A 22533-nucleotide genomic window follows, 5' to 3' on the forward strand; every position below is an offset into this window, starting at 1 on the left:
TCACTGGCAGATCTAACTTGCTGATGGATCTCAGTTAAAGCACTAGTAATTGGGTAATAACAGTCTGAAACTTGAGAGAATTTTTGTCAAAATAAGTCCCTATGGAGGTTAGTTGAAAAAATTCTTGATGAGAACAGTCGAGAAGTAACATGATTAATTTTGAAGAGAATCAATTATTTTTTTTTATTTTTTTGAGACATGGTTTTGCTGTTGTTGCCCAGGCTGGAATGCAATGGTGCCATCTCCGCTCACTACAACCTCTGTCTCCCGGGTTCAAGCTATTCTCAGCCTCCCGAGTAGCTGGGATTACAGGTAGAGACAGGGCTTCACTATGTTGGCCAGGCTGGTCTTGAACTCCTGACCTCAGGCGATCCATCCACCTCAGCCTCCCAAAGTGCTGGGATTACAGATGTGAGCTACTGTGCCCAGCACAATTATGTTAATTTTAAAGGATTTGTCAGAGTGTTTGGTTGTGTCCTGCCTTTGAAGTTTTCTTGTTTTTTGTTGTTGAGACAGCGTCTCAGTCTGTCACCCAGGTTGCAGTGCTGTGGTGCGATCATGGCTCACTGCAGCCTCCACCTCCCCAGGCTCAGGTGATTGCCACATCTCAGCCTCCACAGTAGCTGGGGCTACAAGTGCATGCCACCACGCCCAGCTAATTTTTGTATTTTTTGTAGAGGGGTTTTGCCATATTGCCCAGGCTAGTCTTTCAAACTCCTGGACTCAAGTAATCCAGCCACCTTGGTTTCCCAAAGTGTTGGGATAACAGGTGTGAGCCACCACTCCTGGCCTCTGAATTCTAGTCTTAGAAAGTTGTAATTTCACACCCAGCACAGTGGCTCAGCCCTGTAATCCCAGCACTTTTGGGAGGCCGAGGCGGGCGGATCACTGAGGTCAGGAGTTTGAGACCAGCCTGGCCAACATGGTGAAACCCCGTCTTTACTAAAAATACAAAAATTAGTCGGGCGTGGTCTCAGGGGACTGTAATCCCAGCTACTTAGGAGGCTGAGGCAGGAGAATAGCTTGACCCCCAGAGGCAGAGGTTGTAGTGAGCAGAGATAGCGCCATTGCACTCCATTCTGGGCGACAGACTGAGACTCCAGCTCAAAAAAAAATTGTAATTTCCATACAATTTTAAGAACTCTGTAAAGTCAAATATATGATTGGAGATATGAAAAGTGGTGAAAAGAGTAGACGCTTTTAACGGAGGAGGTAGTCTATTGAATGTAGTAGACAAAAGTCAATAAACATCTCACTTCAGCAGGATTTGTATACTTGGGTTGAAAGTACCTGGTATTAGGTACAGGATTAAAGACCTTTCTTTGAACAATGATATCATGCTTCATACATGGTAATATTTATGAAAAGTTTCTTTTTTTTTTTTTTTCTTGAGACGGAGTCTTGCTCTGTCGCCCAGGCTGGAGTGCAGTGGCGTGATCTCGGCTCATTGCAAACTCCGCCTCCCGGGTTCACGCCATTCTCCTGCCTCAGCCTCCCGAGTAGCTGGGACTTACAGGCACGTGCCACCTCGCCCGGCTAATTTTTTGTATTTTTAGTAGAGACAGGATTTCACCCTGTTAGCCAGGATGGTCTCGATCTCCTGACCTCGTGATCCACCCCCCTCGGCCTACCAAAGTGCTGGGATTACAGGCGTGAGCCACCACGCCCAGCCTATGAGGAGTTTCTTCTAAGGACCTGATCCAAAAGGGTATACACAAAGAGCACAGGAGTCCTATCTTTGATTAGGTCGAAATGCTTTTCAAGTTTCACTCCTTGCCCCTGCCTATCAAAAACAGGACCAATTTCAGTTGGCTCAACTTTGACAGGGTTGTTAAATCAGAAGTAGTGGCTTCTCATTGGCCATTTGGCTTTTGAGATTTAAATGGAAGAGTTTGTTTTCCTACATAATAGGAAAATTCGAAACATCACAGAGCAATTAGATCCCAGCTACTTTCTTAACAACTACCAACTCTACTTATATTGACTTCCTGCCCCCCTTTTTTTTTTTTTTTGAAACGGGGTCTGTCTCTCATCCAGGCAATGAATGACACAATCATAGTTCACCGCAGCCTTGAACTCCTGGACTCAAGTGATCCACCTGCCTTCACCTCTCAAGCAGCTAGGGCTACAGCCATGCACTGCCATGGCCAGCTAATTTTTGTAGGGGGTGTGTGTGTGTGTGTAGAAGATGCGGTCTTGCTATGTTGCTCAGGCTGGTCTCAAATCCATGGGCTCAAGAGATCCTCCCTACCTTGGCCTCCCAATGTGCTGGGATTATAGGCACAAGTCACCATGCCTGGCACCTTTTACTTTTTTTCCTACACTTGCATAAACGCTAGTTTATTGTTGGTTTTTTTTTTTTTTTTGAGAGGGGTTCTCGCTCTGACACCCAGGCTGGGGTGCAATGCCGTGATAGCCCACTGCCACGTCTGCCTCCCAGTTTTGAGTGACTCTCCTGCCTCAGCCTCCCCAGTAGCTGTGCCTACAGGTGTGCAACCACACCTGGCTAATTTTTATTTTTGTACTATTAGAAGAGACGGGTCTCATCATGTTGGCCAGGCTGGTCTCAAACTCTGACCTCAAATGATTCGCCCACCTCGGCCTCCCAAAGTGCTAGGATTACAGGCATGAGCCACTGTACCTGGCCCACCCCCACCTTCTTTTTTAGAGACAGCCTCACCGCCTTACCAGTTTGGGGTGCAGTGGCACAGTAGTAGCTCACGGCAGCCTCGGACTCCTGGGCTCAAGCAAGCCTCCTGCCTCAGCCTACGAGTAACTGAGACTTACAGGAATGTGCCACCACACTTAGCTATTTTTTTACATTTTTTCTGAACACAGGGTTTTGGTAAGTTTCCCAGGCTAGTTTTGAACTCCTGGCCTCAAGCATTCCTTCTGCCTCGGCCTCCCAAAGTGCTGGGATTATAGATGTGAGCCACAGAACCCAGCCTATGCCCTGTTTGAATAGGGAAACCTGCTTTATGGTGTGAGAGCCTGTGGAAAGGGATTGCAGTTTAAGTGATGATTGGTGTAAAGGATAGTGAGACTTTCATGATAACTCCTAGTTCATTTTCCTGATTTTGGCTGCTTCTGCTGAAACTCCAAGTGTATCTCTGGCCCATCTTATTTTAAAAGGCAAGCTTCTAGAGCTGAACATGGGGAGAACATGGAAACAACAACAACAAAAAGCTGAGCTGCTCCTGGCTAACATGGTGAAACCCCGTCTCTACTAAAAACACAAAAAAATTAGACGGGCGTAGTGGCGGGCGCCTGTAGTCCCAACTACTCGGGAGGCTGAGGCAGGAGAATGGTGTGAACCCGGGAGGCGGAGTTTGCAGTGAGCTGAGATCGTGCCACTGCACTCCAGCCTGGGTGACAGAGCCAGACTCCGTCTCAAACACATGATGATTCTGCAAAAACGTTTACCTATTCTACACCTACACATTTTCCAAACCCTGCTCATGCTGCCTATTCAACCTACACAAATTGGCTCACGGAGTCTTGCTCTGTCTCCCAGGCTGGAGTGCAGTGGCAAGATCTCGGCTCACTGCAAGCTCCACCTCCCGGGTTCACGCCATTCTCCTGCCTCAGCCTCCCTAGTAGCTGGGACTACAGGCGCCCGCCACCATGTCCGGCTAATTTTTTGTATTTTTTAGTAGAGACGGGGTTTCACCATGTTAGCCAGGATGGTCTCGATTTCCTGACCTCGTGATCCACCCCCCTCGGCCTCCCAAAATGCTGGGATTAGAGGCGTGAGTCACCGCGCCCGGCCGAAGAATATTTTACTTTTTTTTTTTCTCGAGACTGAGTCTCGCTCTGTCACCCAGGCTGGAGTGCAGTGGCGAAATCTCAGCTCACTGCAACCTCTGCCTCCTAGGTTCAAGCGATTCTCCTGCCTCAGCCTCCTGAGTAGCTGAGGCAACAGGTGCATGCCACCACACTCGGCTAATTTTTTGTATTTTTAGTAGAGACAGGGTTTCACTATATTAGCCAGGATGGTCTCGATTTCTTGACCTCGTGATCCGCCTGCCTCGGCCTCCCAAAGTGCTGGGATTACAAGCGTGAGCCACTGCGCCCGGCCAAGTTTGGCTCTTGTAGGCCAGGTGAGTTTTAAACTTCACTAAACAACTTTTTTAGGAAAACCTACCACTTACTGTCTGTGTATCCTTAGTGCCTAGATCAGTGCAGGCATAAGTAGGCATTTTTAAAGGTGAATATTTGATCCCCTCACCTTCTCATTCAGAGCAGGGACCTTTGCTTACCCTGCAGTGTTAGGCCCTTACTCCACCCTACCTACCCTAGCTAGCTACATTCTCTGCCTACCTTGATACAAAGGAGCATAGGGCCAAGACCATTACCGAAGCACTATAGGAACCTATGTTAGAGTTCATTTTGGGGGTGTGTGTTTTCCTGTTTATAAATGGCAATATGCAATTCAAGGTTTCCTGGATAATTTAGACAATATTTTTAAAATTCAGAAAATATTGACTCCTTTGAAATCTGACCACCTGGAAGGCCGGGCGTGGTGGCTCACACATGTAATCCCAGCACTTCGGGAGGCCGAGGTGGGCGGATCACAAGTTCAGGAGTTCAAGCCTTGCCAACGTGGTGAAACCCCGTCTCTACTAAAAATACAAAAATTAGCTGGGCATGGTGGCGTGCACCTGTAATCTCAGCTACTTAGGAGGCTGAGGCAGGAGAATCACTTGAACCGAGACCCAGGAAGCAGAGGTTGCAGTGAGCCGAGATGGTGCCACTGCACTCCGGCCTGGGCTACAGAGCAAGACTCTGTCTCAAAAAAAAAAAAAAAAAAAAAAAAAAAAAAAAAAAAAAAAAAAAAAAAAAAAAAAAAAAAAAAAAAAAAAAAAAAAAAAAAAAAAAACGAAATTTGACCACCTGGAAATACTGCTATTAACATTTTGATGACCATTCTATTGGATACTTGGCATTTATACCTACTCGTGCCTGTTTACATATAAAATTTTGAAAGATTTTACAAACATGCTGTTTTGCAACCTGCTCTTTTAAAAAGCATTGATATATTCTATGTCAATGAATATACATATTTTAAATAACTATTTTAATGCATCATTATTCATTTAACCAATTTCCTGTTGATAGGCATTTTGATCTTTTGGGTTTTATAACCAGGCTATAAATATTCTTACATGTCTCTCTTTACATCTGTCCATTTGGGTAGATTCCTATATTTGGAATGTTTGGGTAAGAAGGTACAAACTTTTTACATTATTGATGAGAAATGAGGGGTCTGTAAGAAGGTGGTAATTTACAGTGGGGGCCTACTCATAGCCATCCTGGGCCTTCTGATTTCTGCTTCAACCTCCATCTTGTTTTGTCTTGTTTTGTTTTGCTTTGTTTTGTTTTGCTTTGTTTTGTTTTTGAGACGGAGTCTCGCTCTGTCGCCCAGGCTGGAGTGCAGTGGCGCAATCTCAGCTCACTGCAAGCTCCGCCTCCCGGGTTCACGCCATTCTCCTGCCTCAGCCTCTCCGAGGCTGGGACTACAGGCGCCCGCCACCACGCCCGGCTAATTTTTTTGTATTTTTTTAGTAGAGACGGGGTTTCACCGTGGTCTCGATCTCCTGACCTCGTGATCCGCCCGCCTCGGCCTCCCAAAGTGCTAGGATTACAAGCGTGAGCCACCGCGCCCGGCCTCAACATCCATCTTAAGATGGTTACTATGTGAACCAGATAGGTAAATTTTTGCAGTGTTTTAAAACTGGATCTCTCTGTTGGTCCCATTGCAGTGTCTCTCCTTACCATTAGCAAACTTGTTAGCCTTCATTATTTTGTTTTCCATTTATAGATCATCACCATCACTATCCAAGTATAATATTGCTACATTGAAATTTATTTTGCATGTGAGCAGAGTGTCCTTATGTCTAGAGAATGCCAAGGAAATACTGGGCCCCTGACGCTTAGCCACTGTGGTGAACTCTCAGTGCAATCTGGAAATTGAGATCTTAACCCCTTTGTGTGGGAAAAACAGCATTGGCCTTTGAGCGTTTCACATGATTTATCAAATATTTTTTATTACCATTATAACCAGTTAAGAAGCTTGTGTTACTAAATAACAAATTCAATTATCTCATGTTTACCTTTTTGTTTGTTTGTTTGTTTGTTTTAAGACAGAGTCTCACTCTGTTACCTAGGCTGGAATGCAATGGCATGGTCTCAGCTCACCGCAACCTCCTCCTCCCAGGTTCAAGCGATTCTCCTGCCTCAGCCTCTCGGGTAGCTGAGACTACAAGTGTGTGCCACCACACCCGGCTAATTTTTGTATTTTTATTAGAGACAGGGTTTCACCATGTTGGCCAGGCTGGTCTCAAACTCCTGACCTCATGATCTGCCCGCCTCAGCCTCCCAAAGTGCTGGGATTACAGGTGTGAGCCACTGTGCCCGGCCTCATGTTTACCTTTTAAGAAAGTCTGGGTTAGGCCAGGCCCTGTGGCTCACAGCTGTAATCCCAGCACCTTGGGAAGCTGAAGTGGGCAGATCATTTGAGCCCAGGAGTTCAAGACCAGCCTGGGCAATGTGGCAAAACCTCATTTCTACAAAAAATTCAAAAATTAGCCAGGCATGGTGGTACATACCTGTGGTCTCAGCTACTTCACAAGCTGAAGTGTGAGGATTGCTTGAGCCAGGGAGGTTGAGGCTGTAGTGAGCCGTGATCATGCCACTGCACTCCAGCCTAGGTGATGGAAGACTGTGTCTTAAAAAGAGCGTCTGAGTCATCTCAGACTATATAAATACCTATTTTGTTCTGTTCAGACTTCCTCCAGCCTCAGATTGATAGCTTATCTTTGCAGTTTAGAATATAGATCTCTAAGTGTTGCCAAGGTGGTTGACCCAGGAGCTAGGGCAGAACCATCTGCATTCATTTCTTTGGGGCTTTGGACTGACCCAGAACAATATTCAGTGAATGAAATAGCTCTGAAGAGGAACAACCCTGTTTCTAAATTCAAGTCTTCCCATGGAGGGAATTTTTTGTCTTAGTAAATACTACAAGCATATAGTTTTTAAAAGATTCAAATTTTTCAGGAGAAAAAGATAGTTATTTGCACCCATTTCCTAGTCGCTCATTTTCCCTCTCCAAAGGGAAGAAATTAGTTTGTGTCCCTCTTTCAAAGATAGTATCTACACATTTGAACATCCAGATTTGTAAAACACATACTCTCGGACGGGTGCGGTGGCTCACACCTGTAATCCTAGCACTTTGAGAGATGGAGGTGGGTGGATCACGAGGTCAGGAGATCGAGACCATCCTGGCCAACATGGTGAAACCCCTATCTCTACTAAAAGTACAAAAATTGGCCGGGTGTGGTGGCGTGCGCCTGTAGTCCCAGCTACTTGGGAGGCTGTGGCAGGAGAATCGCTTGAACTCGGGAGGCGGAGGTTGCAGTGAGCCGAGATGGTGCCACTCTCACTCCAGCCTGGGCAAGAGAGCCAGACTCCATCTCAAAAAACAAAACAAAAAAACAAAAACATACTCTCTTCTTTACATTGCTTAGTGTCACTAGAAATATATCTTGGGTCTTGTCAACGATGACAGGAAGGAAGCATGGGTAAGAATAACTATGGGGCCAGTGCACCCAGGATCACGGACTAGGAAATTCTTGAACCCGGAGGTCACACTCTTCTATCCTGTGTGGACAGGGCATTTCCTCCTTTAGCCACAGAGAAGTTGCACATGTATTTATATTTTGCGTTTGCATCTAGCTTCAAAAGGTGTGTTTTTGTGCCTGCACGTGTCTGAGTGCAGGTGTTTGCATATCATTTAGTACGCCTCTGTAATTTCCCTTAGTTTATTATTTTTGTCGGGATCTTGACGTGACTCGGTGCATGTCGCTGTTTGTGTGACATTGTGTATCATTCTTGGGGTGTGTATGGGTGTGTGTGTGTGTGTGCTATGTCATTATCTAAATATTACTTTTGGGGGGTATGTGTGTGTGTGATGTCTATAAAAGTCCACGCCTGTGTATCTTGTCAGGGTGCTCTTCAGTCCCCACCTGCCTCACTCATTGCATATCATCATTCTCGGAAGATGGGCGGGTGTGGGAACAGTGGTACGCCCCCATTCCTGCCTCCCAGAGAAAACGTGCGACAGCGTTCCTGGTACACCCCGCAGCCCGCCGCAGGGGCGCGCTGGAAAGGCTGTTGCGCGTGCACACGTGTGCAGCCTTGGAGACAGCCTTCGGGGTCGCGCGTTCTCGGGCGCGCTCTCTAGTGGCTTCGGAGGGCAGAGCTGACAGAACAAGAGGGCGGGGCTGGCGGCGACGGAAGTGAAGTCACTTCCGGGCTGGGGTGTTTGTTTGGACTGGAGAAGGGAGGCGGCGGGCGAAGCGCACGTCGAGCGGGGGAGCGGCGCTGCCTGTGGAGATCCGCGGAGGCCGACAGGATTCGTTGGCTGCCGTCCCCGCTGCTGTGCATTGGGTGAGGGGTCCCCTCGGGCAGAGTGGCGACAGGGGTGCGGAGGTCGAGGGACAGCACGTCGGCGACGGCAGAGGGGCCTAAAGGGCTCCCTGGGTGGTTGGCCACCGAGTCCCTTGCGGCCTCCGTTGTTCATTGCCTCTTTCCACCAAGTCTGAGGGATGAGCTCGGGCCGACTTCGTCTCTGTCTTCTCCGAGACATGGCCGTCGCTTTTTTTCCATTGTCATTATTAATGATTTGGATCTCGCAGCTCTCTATCCGGGTCCTCAGTGGCGCGAGGGTTGCCGGGATAGCACTTTCTCCGGTACCCCATTCTCCCGGTCCTTTCTCCCTCCGCCGGGTACCCTTTCCCCTGCCCCCCACCACCGCCTCGGCAACAAAGCTCATTGTTTCTACCCACTTTACGCCTGCGCGTCGCCACGCGCAGCCCCTACTTGCTGCGCTTGCGCGCCTCAGCCGAGGCTGGGGTTTGGGGAGAGAGGGGCGGAGGGACTGGCGGGCTCTTGGCGTCCTGGGGGAACGCTGCAACCGTCGACGGGCCTGATCAGAAGATCGTCTTTCTCCCGTTTCTTCGCCATCGCTACCCCTTATTTTTGGTTGTATTGTAGCTCATGCCCCGGAAAAAACCTTTGGGGTACTGGGAACCCTTATCCTAGGAGGGCATTGAGTTAGATGAACTTTAAGGTCCTCTTACCTTTTAATAATTTTCTGTGCTTTCTCTCCTTCCGCACCTCCGCCACCAAAATAAATAAGGCTTGTGATGAACTTAGGTCTTCAAAACATTTGTTGCAGCAGCCAGCAGTGATATTTTTTAGTGACTCCTGAAAGGGGTCTTACCTGCTTCCTTTTGTTTCTCTTTTCTCTGACTTGGCACCCGTATCAACTTATAAAAACCCCAAACTCTAGAAAGAATTTGGCTTCCAATTTGCCTTGGAAGGTGTAGCAGCTGACAGCCTTTGACGTTTATTTAAACGGAAAGCAGATGCTCATGTTGAGTGAGCTGGCTAATGTTGGAACGTGGTGGCATTGTTTTTTCACAGATTTCATTAGAGCAGTTAGATCAGGTGTTGGTTTATATTTTCATTAAGTCGCTTTTGAAATTTCTTCTGACGTAGGTTATGTTTGCAATAAGTAAAAGTTCTCTACAATAATTTTTAATGAGACTCCACTGTTTGCTTTTGTGATTCTGTTTCCACTTAGTGAAAGACAGGATATTTGGGGAAAATTAGTCTGTTTATACTGCTTGTCAGTTGTGAACTTGAAAACTTTCACACACACACACAAAAAAATCACAGGATAGGTAACTTGACAAGAACTATAGAGCCCACTTGTGTTTCTTTAAGGGATGGAGGTTAGGGAATGGAGATTTCCTCTAATGATTCAAGGCTGTGCATGTTGCTCCTTAGGAACTCAAATTGAGGTAGTTAATTTCACCCTCTTTGGGTCAGAATGAGTTTATAGCAGGCTTTTCCTTAAATAAGCACTCTGCACGTTATTCAGGTTTATCACTTTATGACTCGAGTGTGATGCTCCAGTTTTAGTGAAAAACTTAAAATTAAATGAACACTTAGCACAGCAATTTGGTTGATACTGTGGGAGATTAAAGAATGTGGCAGGCAAGATCTCTGCCCCCTTGTAATCTAATAACCTTTTGTGCTTTTAAAACATTTTCTTGTAATTTACATCCTATTGTCATTCATTATCATGAAACATGTGAAATGGGCAGAGCAAGTTTGTTTTTTTTTTTTTTTTTTTTTTTTTGAGATGGAGTCTCACTCTGTCGCCAGGCTGGAGTGCTGGAGTGCAGTGGCGCAATCGGTTCACTGCAACCTCCACCTCCCCGGGTTCAAGCGATTCTCCTGCCTCTGCCTCCCTAGTAGCTGGGACTACAGGCGCTTGCCACCACGCCTGGCTAATTTTTTGTATTTTTGGTAGAGACGGGGTTTCACCGTGTTAGCCAGGATGGTCTTGATCTCCTGACTTTGTGATCCGCCCCCCTCGGCCTCCCAACAGAGCAAGTTTTATCTTGCCCACTGGGAATTAAGGAAACAGAAGCCTGAAAGATTATTTTTATTTAGCAAATATTTATATAACAATAATGCCAGGCATTGTTCTCATTGCCTTTACAAATATTAACTAATTTGATCCACAACATAGCTAGAAGGTAGGCCCTACTATAAAATGAAGATAACAAATGAGATGTGAAGTAACTTGCCCAATGTCACATAGCTAGTGATAGTCGGAATTCAAATCCAGATAGTCCAGAGATTCTATGCTCTTAACCATTATGTGGTGCTGTGTGATTTAGTGACAGGTCTAGGGTACTTTAAGATGGCTATGTAGCATAGCTGAGATTTGAACCTATATCTTCTGACCGTGGTCTGAGATTAAAGTTGTCCAAGTCATTGCCTTTGTGATCTAGACCACCTGTTGCACAGGTGCATGAATAGTTTGCATTCGATATAGGCTAAGGTTCAGTTCCACAAAACTCCCTTTTTTCTTAATTTTTTCATTGTTTAGAGTGGTGCTGTCCAATGATGTAGGTACTGTGTGTGGTTATGAGCACTTGAGATGTGGCTAGTGTAAATGAAGACCTAAATTTTAATTAAATAGTTATATGTAGCCGATGGCCACCATATTGAATGGGCACACGTTTGGAGGATTTGAATAGCCTCTGCTGCTTATATCAGTTTGTATAAATTTGGCTGGCATTTCTAATGTGCTTGAGCTTTTATCAGTAAGGATGACCCATTCTTGCTCTCACCTAATTACCCTTGTTACACTACAGTAGAGATTAGGGTAGACTTTGGGATTTTCCTGTGACATTGTTTCACCTCTGTAGGTTTAAGATCTCTAATTTTTACCTTGTCCCTTGGTCTAGAGACCTTTAACTGCCCTAAATATTTAATCACCGAGATAGTTAATGCCAATTGTTATATGCCAGGTTCTCTAACTAGGTACTATTTTTAATTTCCATGTAACAGATGAGGAAACCGAAACTCAGGTTAAATAACTTGCCATGGTCACACAGTAAAGCAGCCTGGTTCCAGAGCCCATGGTTTTTTGTTGTTGTTGTTGTTGTTGTTGTTTTTGAGACGGAGTCTTGCTCTGTTGCCCAGGCTGGAGTGCAGTGGCGCGATCTCGGCTCACTGCACACTCCGCCTCGAGGGTTCACGCCATTCTTCTGCCCCAGCCTCCCGAGTAGCTGTGCCCGCCACCACACCTGGCTAATTTTGTTTTTGTATTTTTAGTAGAGACGGGGTTTCACCGTGTTAGCCAGGATGGTCTCGATCTCCTGCAGACCTTGTGATCCAACGGCCTTGGCCTCCCAAAGTGCTGGGATTACAGGCGTGAGCCACCATGCCCAGCCCAGAGCCCATGTTTTTTAATCGTTACCTTATTGCACCAAATAGTAAAACAAAAAATTCGGTGCTTTTCACAGACTTCAGAGTGGAAAACAGACCAATTGAAAAATGTTGCGATCCTCTTAAACTGCCAAAGGAAGTATGCTTAAACGTATATATGCGTAAAATACGATTAAAAAATATGCAAATAAGGTAAGGATCACAGTGGTTCAAAACAGAGTCAAGGGAATGAGAAAAGATGGTGCCTATGGAGGTAGATTAATGAAAGAAACAGAAGAGAACTATACTTGAATTTTGTTTTTGTTTTTGTTTTTTTTTTTTTGAGACGGAGTTTTGCTCTGTCGCCCAGGCCTGAGTGCAGTGGCACGATCTCGGCTCACTGCAAGCTCCGCCTCCCGGGTTCATGCCATTCTCCTGCCTGGGCCTCCCGAGTAGCTGGGACTACAGGCGCCTACCACCACGCCCGGCTAATTTTTTGTATTTTTAGGAGAGACGGGGTTTCACCGTGTTGGCCAGGATGGTCTCAATCTCCTGACCTTGTGATCACCCACCTCGGCCTCCCAATGTGTTGGGATTACAGGCGTGAGCCACCGCGCCAGGCCTATATTTGAATTTTAATGAGAATTCTTAAAAGATGAAACTAGTGGGGAAAGATTGTAAAACCTGAAAGATTTCTGTATTTTAAAATTCCATAGACAATATAAAAGGACACTGCTGGAAACCAATATGTCTAAGAGGCATTTCAGGAGGGAAAAAACAGCTGAAGACACAATAAAGCCCTAAGTTGATAAATTGAAAGGGTTTGCTGACTTCCAGGCAGTAGTACTGGGAAAAAATTGCTCTTACCTAATCAAAATCTGGTGAAATATATGAATTTGTTAAAACATCTTAAGCTGTCGTCTAGAACAGGATTTTTAAATTTTTATTTATTTTTTTGAGACAGAGATTCGCCGTCGCCAGGCTGGAGTGCGGTGGCGCAATCTTGGCTCACTGTAACCTCCGCCTCCCAGGTTCCAGTGATTCTCCTGCCTCAGCCTCCCCAGTAGCTGGGACTACAAGCATGCGCCACCACACCCAGCTAATTTTTGTATTTTTAGAGATGGGGTTTCACCATGTTGGCCAGGATGGTCTCAATCTCTTGACCTCATGATCCACCCCCTCGGCCTCCCAAAGTGTTGGGATTACAGGCGTGAGCCACTGCACCTGGCCTATTTTTATTTTTTGAGATGCAGTCTCACTCTGTTGCTCAGGTTGGAATGCAGTGGCACCATCTCAGCTCACTGCAACCTCTGCCTCCCAGGTTCAAGCAATTCTCCTGCCTTAGCCTCCCGAGTAGCTGGGACTACAAGCGTGCACCACCATGTCCAGCTAAGTTTTGTATTTTTAGAGACGGGGTTTCACCCGAGTTGGCCAGGATGGTCTCAATCTCTTGAACTCGTGATCCACCCCCTTCGGCCTCCCAAAGTGCTGGGATTACAGGTGTGAGCCGCTGCGCCCGGCCTATTTTTATTTTTTGAGATGCAGTCTGACTCTGTTGCTCAGGCTGGAATGCACCATCTCAGCTCACTGCAACCTCTGCCTCCCAGGTTCAAGCAGTGCTCCTGCCTCAGCCTCCCTAGTAGCTGGGACTACAGCTGTGCGCCACCCTGCCTGGCTTATTTTTTGTATTAATAGAGATGGGGTTTCACCATGTTGGCCAGGGCCGGTCTCAAACTCCTCACCTCAAGTGATCCACCTCCCTTGGCCTCCCAAAGTGCTAGGATTATAGGCGTGAGCCACTGCACCCAGCCTAGAACAGGATTTTTAAAAGGAAAGAAAATTGATTTTCTACAACATTGTAAAGTTGGAATTATTGACAATAGATTATCAACAGGAAGCACAGACATCTCAATTCTGTTACAACTAATTTTTTGTAGCACATTTACATGGAAATACTGATGTTACAACTTTTTTTTTTTTTTTTTCGAGACACAGTTTCGCTCTGTTGCCCAGGCTGGAGTGCAGTGGCGCGATCTTGGCTTACTGCTACCTCCACCTCCCGGGTTCAAGCGATTCTCCTGCCTCAACCTCCTGAGTAGCTGACACTACAGTTGCCCACCACCATGCCTGGCTAATTTTTGTATTTTTAGTAGAGGCAAGGTTTCACCATATTGGCCAGCCTTTTCTAGAACTCCTCACCTCAAATGATCCACCCACCTCGGCCTCCCAAAGTGGTGGGATTACAGACCTGAGACACCACGCCAGGCCATACATTTTTATTCAAACTTGAAGGCAAAAGATATTTTGGACACTGGCTTAGAATGATAAATCCTCAGGTAGCCTTTTGAACTATTTTACAAAGATAGGAAGTTAGGGGAAGATGATGAATATAAGAAACAATTATGAGTGGCCGATGTGGTGGCTCATATCTGTAATCCCAGCACTTCGGGAGGCTGAGGTGGGCGGATCACCTGACTTCAGGAGTTCGAGACGAGCCTGGCCAACATAGTGAAACGCCATCTCTACTAAAAATACAGAAATTAGCCAGGCACAGGCATGATGTTGCACACTTGTAATTCCAGCTACTCAGGAGGCAGAGGTTGCAGTGACCCGAGATCGTGCAGCTACACTTTAGCCTGGGCAACAGAGTGAGACTCCATGTGAAAAAAAAAAAAAAAACAACTATGAGTGAATTTATTTATTTATTTATTTTTATTTTTTGAGACTGGGTCTTGCTGTGTCACCCAGGCTGGAGTGCAGTGGCATGATCTTGGCTCACTGCGGCCTCTGCCTCCCAGGCTCAAGCAATTCTCCTGCCTCAGCCTTCTGATTAGCTGGGACTACAGGGGAGCACCACCAAGCCTGGCTAATTTTTTTTTTTTTTTGAGATGGAGTCTCGCTCTGTCGCCCAAGTTGGAGTGCAGTGGTGTGGTCTCAGCTGACTGCAAGCTCCGCCTCCCGGATTCACGCCAATTTCCTGCCTCAGCCTCCCCAATAGCTGGGACTACAGGTGCCTGCCACCACGCTTGGCTAATTTTTTTTTGTATTTTTTAGTAGAGATGGGGTTTCACTGTGTTAGCCAAGATGGTCTAGATCTCCTGACCCCATGATCCACCCACCTCGGCCTCCTGAAGTGCTGGGATTACAGGCGTGAGCCACTGCGCCTGGCCACACCTGGCTAATCTTTGTATCTTTTTTTTTTGAGTCGGAGTTTCACTCTTACTGCTTAGGCTGAAGTGCAGGGCACAATCTTGGCTCACTGCAACCTCCACCTCCCAGGTTCAAGCAATTCTCCTGCCCCAGCCTCCCCAGTAGCTGGGATTACAGGTGCCCGCTACCACACCCAGCTAATTTTGTATTTTTAGTAGAGAGGGTTTTGCCATGTTGGCCAGGTGGGTCTTGAACTCCTGACCTCAGGTGGTCTGCCTGCCTCGGCCTCCCAAAGTGCTGGGATTACAAGCATGAGCCACCGTGCCTGGCCTGAGTGATGAATTTAGTAAAATATAAATGGATGATAATGTGAATTGTCAAGTATTCAACTCAAAAATTATTTTAAAACATAGTAAGAGAAAACCTAATAGTAGGCATCTACCAGTGCTAACTTCCACAAAACTGAAGACTGGGGAGGGAAGAAGTGTGGAAGTAAAATAATTTTAAAGGGTTTGCCTTGACTCAGAGCAGGCATTGGGTTGGGTATATTGGAGAAGGAAAGGCATTCTAAATGGGTGTATAGAGTTGTTTTTTGTTGTTGTTGTTTGTTTTTTTTCTCTGAGATGGAGTCTCACTCTGTCGCCCAGGGTAGAGTACAGTGGTGTGATCTTAGCTCACTGCAACCTCTGCCTCCCAGGTTCAAGCAATTCTCCTGCCTCAGCCTCCTGAGTAGCTAGGACTACAAGCTCACACCACCACGCCTGGCTAATTTTTGTATTTTTAGTAGAGACCGGGTTTCACCGTGTTGGCCAGGATGGTCTTGATTTCCTGACCCTGTGATCCACCCACCTCAGCCTCCCAAAGTGCTGGGATTACAGGCATGAGCCACTGCCTCCTGCCCTTGGAGTACATTTTTAATTGATAGGAAAATAGTTAAAGTTAAGTGTAGGAAAATAAACGCTATAGGAAAGAAATAGTTAATAGAACATTTGAAAAAGTGTAAGAAAACTAAACATGAAATTATTATGAAAGACATAAAACGAAACATCAGTTATCAAAAATGTTAATTCCTGGCTGGGCACAGTGTCTCACGCCTGTAATTCCAGCACTTTGGGAGGCTGAGGCAGGCGGAAAAGGCCAGGCACAGTCGCTCACGCCTGTAATCCTAGCACTTTGGGAGGCTGAGATAGGCGGATCACAAAGTCAAGAGATTGAGACCATCCTGGCCAACATGGTGAAACCCGGTTTCTACTAAAAATGGAAAAGTTAGCTGGACATGGTGGCGTGCACCTGTGATCCCAGCTACTCGGGAGGCTGAGGCAGGAGAATCACTTGAACGCGGGAGGCAGAGGTTGCAGTGATCTGAGATTGTGCCACTACACTCCAGCCTGGCAACAGAGTGAGACTCCGTCTCAAAAAATAATAATAAAAATAAGAAAAGTTAGCCAGGTGTGGTGGCAGGCACCTGTAATCCCAGCTACTCTGGAGGCTGAGGCAGGAGAATTGCTTGAACCCAGGAAGCAGAAATTGCAGTGAGCTGAGATCGCACCACTGCACTCCAGCCTGGGCAGCAAAGCAAGACTGTCTAAAAAAAAAAAAAAAAAGGTTAATTCCTTATGAGACAAAAATTCTCAGACTGGGTCACATATTCTATCTACTATAGTAGAGGACTTGGATAAACCACTTTCAGAATTGAACAGATTAAGTAAAAAAGATGAGTGTAATATATATACATCATTCTTATACTTTAGAAATAGAAATCACAGGCCAGGCGCGGTGGCTCATGCCTGTAATCCCAGCACTTTGGGAGGCCGAGGTGGGCGGATCATGAGGTCAGGAGTTCGAGTCCAGCCTGGCCAACATGACAAAACCCCATGTCTGGCTGGGCACGGTGGCTCACGCTTGTAATCCCAGCACTTTGGGAGGCCGAGGCGGGCGGATCACGAGGTCAGGAGATCGAGACCACGGTGAAACCCCGTCTCTACTAAAAATACAAAAAAATTGGCCGGGCGCGGTGGCTCACGCTTGTAATCCCAGCACTTTGGGAGGCCGAGGTGGGCGGATCACGAGGTCAGGAGATCAAGACCACGGTGAAACCCCGTCTCTACTAAAAAATACAAAAAATTAGCCGGGCGCGGTGGCGGGAGCCTGTAGTCCCAGCTACTCGGAGGCTGAGGCAGGAGAATGGCGTGAACCCGGGAGGCGGAGCTTGCAGTGAGCCGAGATTGCGCCACTGCACTCCAGCCCGGGCGACAGAGCGAGACTCTGTCTCAAAAAAAAAAAAAAAAAAAAATTAGCCGGGCGTGGTGGCGGGCGCCTGTAGTCCCAGCTACTCAGAGAGGCTGAGGCAGGAGAATGGCGTGAACCTGGCAGGCAGAGCTTGCAGTGAGCCGAGACTGCGCCACTGCACTCCAGCCTGGGGGACAGAGCAAGACTCCGTCTCAAAAAAAAAACAAAAAACAAAAAAACCCATGTCTACTAAAAATGCAAAAATTAGTGTGTCATGGTGGCATGCGCCTGTAGTCCCAGCTACTCGGGAGGCTGAGACAGGAGAAGCACTTAAACTCGGGAGGTGGAAGTTGCAGTGAGCCGAGATTGTGCCACTGCACTCCAGCCTGGGTGACAGAGTGAGACTCTGTCTCAAAAAAAAAAAAAAATTAAAAAATTGAAATAGTTGAGGTTGAAAGATCATACCTGCAACTTATCAAATGGTTAAGCAAAAAAAAAAAGAAAAAAGAGAAAACAGGCAAAAGACTGTTTGAATCTAGATGAAAAGTTTGTGTTCCTTGTCCTCTTTCAGTTTTTGATATTGGTATAGAAATACACAATTACAGAATAAAGAATCTCAGAATAGATTCAGACAAATGGGAATTCAATTATGATAAACATGAGGAATAAGCTTTCATTAGTGGGGGATGACGTAATTTATATGGAAAAATATAGATCCTTCACATACTCAAATGTTCACATGAAGTAAAGATTTAAATATAAAAACTTGAAACTATAAAAATATTGAGAGAAAATACAGGAAATATAATCTCAATGTGGGAAAAGACTTCCCAGAACCTGTAAAGGAAAACATATGTCATTTTTAGCTCATCTGATTGCAAAAATAAAATACAATACATATATAATATCTGGGATTGTTGAAGATGCAGCAAAATGGATGCACCCAAACAGTATAATAGGAATGCATATTGCCACATTTTTATAAATAATCTGTCATCTCTTACAGTTAAAATGCACATGGCCCTTGACACAGTTATTCCCACTTAAAGGAATATATCCTATAGGAAGCACTACTACTTTGTCTCTACTAAAAAAAAAAAAGAGTGATCATAGCAAGATTGTGTGTAATGGCAAAAAGTGGAAACATAAATGTACATCAGAAGGGGGGGGTGGTTGAATAAGTGGTGGTGTATCCATTAAAAAATGAAGTATACCAATACCTGTTGACTAGGGAGGATTTTCTGTAATATATTTAATATAATTCTGTTAAAATACAGAAATGTTTTATGCATGTTTATATAAACAAAGAATTATGAAAGGATACATATTAAGCTGTTAACATTGATGAATTACCTCTATGATAAGATCGGAGAGGGAGAAAATATATACACTTTAGACATTTGCATACCTTTTTTCTTTTTTTTTGTAAGTAGTGTGTACTTTTTACATTCATCCCTGTCACTCTTTTTTTGAGAGATGGGATCTTGCTCTATCACCCAGGCTGGAGTGCAGTCTTGCAATCATGGTTCAAGTAATCCTCCTGTCTCAGCTTTGTCTACAGGTGAACACCACCAGGCCCAGCTGATTAAAAATGTTTTTTGTATAGATGGGGTCTTGGTATGTTTCCCACACTGATCTTGAATTCCTGACCCCAAGTGATCCTCCCGCATCGGCCTACACTTCAATGCTTGCTTTCCTAACAAAATTGATCCTAAATTTTGGACCCCGCTGTACAAAAATTTTCAAATGAATACTGAAAGCATAAAGTGAAAAATTACTGTTTATGACAGGTTGAGCATCCCAGTTTGAAAATTTGATATCTGAACTGTTCCAAAGTCCAGAACTTTTTGAATGCCAACATGACACTCAAAATTTCAGATTTGGGATGCTCAACTGCAAGTATAATACAGTATTCCAAAATCTGAAAAAAAAAAAAAAAAAAAACCAAAACACTTGTGATTCTAAGCATTTTGGATTAAGAGGTATTCCACATTTATTTTGTGATTTTCACTAGGGAAATCTGATTTACATGTGTATTTTAATGACTACTGGATACATTAAACTAGTTTTTCTTAGTCTTGCTGTGTTATCAAGACGTGTTATCTCCTTTGCATGAGATTAATACTGAACATTTTTTATTTTTGATATATTTTCTGACAGTTTTAGGGTTTTAAAGCATAACATGCCTTGAAACAAATACAGGCTGTAAAAAATCTGGGGAAAAATTTTTGGCTTTCTCAGTTAATTCCTGCCATTTTTTTTTTTTTTTTTTTTTTGAGGTGCAGTTTCACCATTGTTGCCCAGGCTGGAGTGCAGTGGAGCAATCTTGGCTCACCACAACCTCTGCCTCAGCCTTCCGAGTAGCTGTGATTACAGGCATGCGCCACCACACCTGGCTAATTTTGTGTTTTAATAGAGACAGGGTTTCTCCATGTTGGTCAGGCTGGTCTCGAACTCCCGACCTCAGGTGATCTGCATGCCTCAGCCTCCCAAAGTGCTGGGATTACAGACGTGAGCCACCACGCCCAGCCTACCTGCCAGTTTTATAGTGGGTCAGAATGAGGCATGAGCCAAAGATAAGATAGTAACAGATGAGGCTGGGTGCGTTGGCTCACACCTGTAATCCAGCAGTTTGGGAGGCCAAAGTGGGCGGATCACCTGAGGTTGGGAGTTTGAGACCAGCCTGACCAACGTGGAGAAACCCCCGTCTCTACTAAAAATATAAAGTTAGCCAGGCGTGGTGGAGCATTTCTGTAATCCCACCTACTCGGGAGGCTGAGGCAGGACAGTCGCTTGAACCCAGGAGATGGAGGTTGCGGTGAGCCGAGATCGAGATCACGCCATTGCACTCCCGCCTTGTTCTTGTTGCACTCCAGGCAACAAGAATGAAACTGTGTCCCAAAAAACAAAAAGTAACAGCTGAGTATAGTCAGCTTCTCAGTTTTGTGTTTTTTGTTTTCCTCTGTGACTTATTTGTACCAGAGTTTGTTTTTTTACTGTATTTTTAAGTCATTATCTGCTTTCTGTCCTTGAAAGTCCTTCAAGCAAATTAGGTCTCCTCCTTTTGTGTGCCCAGCATTTCCTCTAAGTTTTAATTATTTTTGTTCTGGAGAAAAGCATTCTCTCAGCCAGGGGAGACTCTCAACATACAGGTTTGAGCTCATTGACTCTTACGATGTTAAAGACATTTGTTTCTGGCTATTTCTGAATAGGATTATGATACACTCCAGCTGTTGTACACATTTTTACTGTGTATTATTTTCTTAAGGGTTACCCTGGAGGTTATAATTAACATCTTAGTTTGTAACAGTTCAGTTTGAGTTAATATCAGCTTAGTTTCAAGTGTATCCAAAAGACTATATAGCTTAGTGTCCCCCCACTATTATTACATTTGTAATAATGTAATTACAAAATAATTACATGTGTTTTGTAGTTTACTACAAAATACATCTTTATACATTGCATGCCCATTAACATAGATTTATAATTCTTATATTATGCATTGATAATTCTTATATTATGCATTCTTTTTTTTTTTTTTTTTTTTTTAAAGACAGAGTCTCGCTCTTGTTGGCCCAGGCTGGATTGCAGTGGCACTGTCTCGGCTCACTGTACCCTCTGCCTCCCGGGTTCCAGCAGTTCTCCTGCCTCAGCCTCCCAAGTAGCTGAGATACAGGTGCCTGCCATCATACCCACCTAATTTTTTTGTATTTTTAGTAGAGACGGGGTTTTGCCATGTTGGCCAGGCTGGTCTCGAACTCCTGACCTCAGGTGATCCACCCACTTCGGCCTCCCAAAGTGCTGGGATTACAGACATGAGCCACTGTGCCCAGCCTTATCTTTTAAATAATGCAGAAAGGAAGAGGAGTAATAAGCCAAAATATGTTATTACAGACTTTTGTGACTACCTGTATAAGTTACTTTTACTGGCATTTTAATTTTGTGTGGATTCAGTTTAATGTCTATAGAGTTCTTTCATTTCAGCTTGAACGACTCACTTTAGCTTTTCTTATAGGACAGGTCTGCTAGTGACAAACTGTCCATTTTTGCTTATCTGGCAATGACTTAATTTCTCCTTCATTTTTAAAAGGGTAGTTTTGCCAGATAAAGAATTCTTGGTTCGATTTTTTTTCTTTCAGCATTTTGAATGTGTTACCTTCTGACCTCCGTGGTTTCTGGTGAGAAATCAGCTGTTAATCTTATTGAGGATCCCTTGTATGTAATGAGTTGCTTTTCTTGGTGTTTTCAAGATGCTCTCTTTGTCTTTCAACAATTCGATTGTAATGTGTATTGGTATGGGTCGTATTGAGTTTATCCTACCTGGGGTTAATTGAACTTCTTAGATACATAGATTTGTGTCTTTTTATCAAATTTGGGGAGTTTTAGGCTGTTATCTCTTCAAATGTTTCTGACCTATTCTCCTTTTCTTCTGGGAATTCCATTGTGTATATTTTGGCACAGTTGATGTCTCCTGGGTCTCTCAACGTTCTGTTCATTTTTCTTCATTTCCTCATTCTGCTTCTCAGACTGGATAAATCTCAATTGACCTTAACTTAAATTTGCTGATTCTTTTGTCTCCCTGCTCATATCTGTGTTTAACCCCTCTAGTAAATTTTTCATTTCAGTTGTACCATTTTTTTTTTTTTTTTTTGAGATGGAGTCTTGCTCTGTTGCCCGGGCTGGAGTGCAGTGGCGTGGTCTCAGCTCACTACAGCCTCCACCTCCAGGTTCAAGCGATACTCCTGGCTCAGCCTCCTGAGTAGCTGGGACTACAGGCACGTGCTACCACATCTGGCTAATTTTTGTACTTTTAGTAGAGGCAGGGTTTCACTATGTTGGCCAGGCTGATCTTGAACTCCTGACCTCATGATCCTCCTGCCTCGGCCTCCCAAAGTGCTGGGATTACAGGCATGAGCTACCTCACCTGGCCCAGTTTACTTTTAAACTCCAAAATTTCTATTTGTCTCTCTCTTTTTTTTTTTTTGGAGACAGAGTTTTCACTCTTGTTGCCCAGGCTGGAGTGCAGTGGCATGATCTCTGTTCACTGCAACCTCCACTTCTTGGGTTCAAGCGATTCTTCTGCCTCAGCCTCCCAAGTAGCTGAGATTACAGGCATGCACCCCCATGCCCGGCTAAATTTTTTGTATTTTTAGTAGAGACAGGGTTTCACCATGTTGTCCAGGCTGGTCTCGAACTCCTGACTTCAGGTAATCTGCCTGCCTTGGCCTTTCAAAGTGCTGGGATTACAGGCGTAAACCACCACAGCCCATTATTTGTCTCTATTGATATTCTCTATTTGGTGAGACATCATTCTATGGTTCCTTTTATTTTTTTCTACATGGTTTCCTTTAGCTCTTTTAACAT

The 22533-nt window shown here is 44.8% G+C and overlaps 1 protein-coding gene across 1 annotated transcript in view; it reads left to right on the top strand.

The window, feature by feature from the left end:
• Window positions 1-8317: 8317 nt before the first annotated feature.
• Window positions 8318-22533, top strand: part of PAIP2 (poly(A) binding protein interacting protein 2) — a 28733-nt gene continuing 14517 nt past the window's right edge. The window contains exon 1 of the mRNA XM_032158039.2: window positions 8318-8448. The gene's annotated coding sequence lies outside the window, so the exon portion shown is untranslated. The remainder of the gene's footprint in view (window positions 8449-22533) is intronic.

This window comes from Hylobates moloch, unplaced genomic scaffold (genome assembly GCF_009828535.3).
Source record: "Hylobates moloch isolate HMO894 unplaced genomic scaffold, HMol_V3 SCAFFOLD_6, whole genome shotgun sequence".
NCBI classification, from domain to species: Eukaryota; Metazoa; Chordata; class Mammalia; order Primates; family Hylobatidae; genus Hylobates; species Hylobates moloch.